We start from the raw sequence: 3,138 nt of genomic DNA on the forward strand, positions 1-3,138 counted from the left end.
AATCACGTGCAGGGATGCTGAGATATCTTCGATCATGCATACCCCCGTTTTAGGCATTTTTCGCTGCATATTACAGTATAGAATAACCTTATAGGCAAATGGAGCCGGTGATCGAATATCATTCCAGGCACCCCGACGGGTGCTTCTTGTAGGGAATCGAGAGCCCTAAATTTTAAGACCTTAGCGGACCTCATACCATTTTTGGTTACGGAGATATCTTCGAGATTAGCTCCCCCTTACAGGCTATATGGGAGCGCGCTAAAAGTACGAACAGTCGCGAAAATTGGCATACTTTGACGCGTTAGTTCCCGGTGACCAAATATCATCCCAGGCACCCCCAGGGGTGCTTCTTGTAGGGTTTAGAGTCCCCTAAATGGCAAAATTGGTCCCAGCCTCATCACGTGCAGGGATGCTGAGATATCTTCGATCATGCATACCCCAGTTTTAGGCATTTTTCGCTGCATATTACAGTATAGAATAACCTTATAGGCAAATGGAGCCGGTGATCGAATATCATTCCAGGCACCCCGACGGGTGCTTCTTGTAGGGCATCGAGAGCCCTAAATTTTAAGACCTTAGCGGACCTCATACCATTTTTGGTTACGGAGATATCTTCGAGATTAGCTCCCCCTTACAGGCTATATGGGAGCGCGCTAAAAGTACGAACAGTCGCGAAAATTGGCATACTTTGACGCGTTAGTTCCCGGTGACCAAATATCATCCCAGGCACCCCCAGGGGTGCTTCTTGTAGGGTTTAGAGTCCCCTAAATGGCAAAATTGGTCCCAGCCTCATCACGTGCAGGGATGCTGAGATATCTTCGATCATGCATACCCCCGTTTTAGGCATTTTTCGCTGCATATTACAGTATAGAATAACCTTATAGGCAAATGGAGCCGGTGATCGAATATCATTCCAGGCACCCCGACGGGTGCTTCTTGTAGGGAATCGAGAGCCCTAAATTTTAAGACCTTAGCGGACCTCATACCATTTTTGGTTACGGAGATATCTTCGAGATTAGCTCCCCCTTACAGGCTATATGGGAGCGCGCTAAAAGTACGAACAGTCGCGAAAATTGGCATACTTTGACGCGTTAGTTCCCGGTGACCAAATATCATCCCAGGCACCCCAGCGGTGCTTCTTGTAGGGTTTAGAGTCCCCTAAATGGCAAAATTGGTCCCAGCCTCATCACGTGCAGGGATGCTGAGATATCTTCGATCATGCATACCCCCGTTTTAGGCATTTTTCGCTGCATATTACAGTATAGAATAACCTTATAGGCAAATGGAGCCGGTGATCGAATATCATTCCAGGCACCCCGACGGGTGCTTCTTGTAGGGCATCGAGAGCCCTAAATTTTAAGACCTTAGCGGACCTCATACCATTTTTGGTTACGGAGATATCTTCGAGATTAGCTCCCCCTTACAGGCTATATGGGAGCGCGCTAAAAGTACGAACAGTCGCGAAAATTGGCATACTTTGACGCGTTAGTTCCCGGTGACCAAATATCATCCCAGGCACCCCAGGGGTGCTTCTTGTAGGGTTTAGAGTCCCCTAAATGGCAAAATTAATCCCAGCCTCATCACGTGCAGGGACGCTGAGATATCTTCGATCATGCATACCCCCGTTTTAGGCATTCTTCGCTGCATATTACAGTATAGAATAACCTTATAGGCAAATGGAGCCGGTGATCGAATATCATTCCAGGCACCCCGACGGGTGCTTCTTGTAGGGAATCGAGAGCCCTAAATTTTAAGACCTTAGCGGACCTCATACCATTTTTGGTTACGGAGATATCTTCGAGATTAGCTCCCCCTTACAGGCTATATGGGAGCGCGCTAAAAGTACGAACAGTCGCGAAAATTGGCATACTTTGACGCGTTAGTTCCCGGTGACCAAATATCATCCCATGCACCCCCAGGGGTGCTTCTTGTAGGGTTTAGAGTCCCCTAAATGGCAAAATTGGTCCCAGCCTCATCACGTGCAGGGATGCTGAGATATCTTCGATCATGCATACCCCGGTTTTGGGCATTTTTCGCTGCATATTACAGTATAGAATAACCTTATAGGCAAATGGAGCCGGTGATCGAATATCATTCCAGGCACCCCGACGGGTGCTTCTTGTAGGGAATCGAGAGCCCTAAATTTTAAGACCTTAGCGGACCTCATACCATTTTTGGTTACGGAGATATCTTCGAGATTAGCTCCCCCTTACAGGCTATATGGGAGCGCGCTAAAAGTACGAACAGTCGCGAAAATTGGCATACTTTGACGCGTTAGTTCCCGGTGACCAAATATCATCCCAGGCACCCCCAGGGGTGCTTCTTGTAGGGTTTAGAGTCCCCTAAATGGCAAAATTGGTCCCAGCCTCATCACGTGCAGGGATGCTGATATATCTTCGATCATGCATACCCCAGTTTAAGGCATTTTTCGCTGCATATTACAGTATAGAATAACATTATAGGCAAATGGAGCAGGTGATCGAATATCATTCCAGGCACCCCGACGGGTGCTTCTTGTAGGGAATCGAGAGCCCTAAATTTTAAGACCTTAGCGGACCTCATACCATTTTTGGTTACGGAGATATCTTCGAGATTAGCTCCCCCTTACAGGCTATATGGGAGCGCGCTAAAAGTACGAACAGTCGCGAAAATTGGCATACTTTGACGCGTTAGTTCCCGGTGACCAAATATCATCCCATGCACCCCCAGGGGTGCTTCTTGTAGGGTTTAGAGTCCCCTAAATGGCAAAATTAGTCCCAGCCTCATCACGTGCAGGGATGCTGAGATATCTTCGATCATGCATACCCCTGTTTTGGGCATTTTTCGCTGCATATTACAGTATAGAATAACCTTATAGGCAAACGGAGCCGGTGATCGAATATCATTCCAGGCACCCCGACGGGTGCTTCTTGTAGGGAATCGAGAGCCCTAAATTTTAAGACCTTAGCGGACCTCATACCATTTTTGGTTACGGAGATATCTTCGAGATTAGCTCCCCCTTACAGGCTATATGGGAGCGCGCTAAAAGTACGAACAGTCGCGAAAATTGGCATACTTTGACGCGTTAGTTCCCGGTGACCAAATATCATCCCAGGCACCCCCAGGGGTGCTTCTTGTAGGGTTTAGAGTCCCCTAAAT

This window comes from Mya arenaria, chromosome 8 (assembly GCF_026914265.1).
Source record: "Mya arenaria isolate MELC-2E11 chromosome 8, ASM2691426v1".
NCBI classification, from domain to species: Eukaryota; Metazoa; Mollusca; class Bivalvia; order Myida; family Myidae; genus Mya; species Mya arenaria.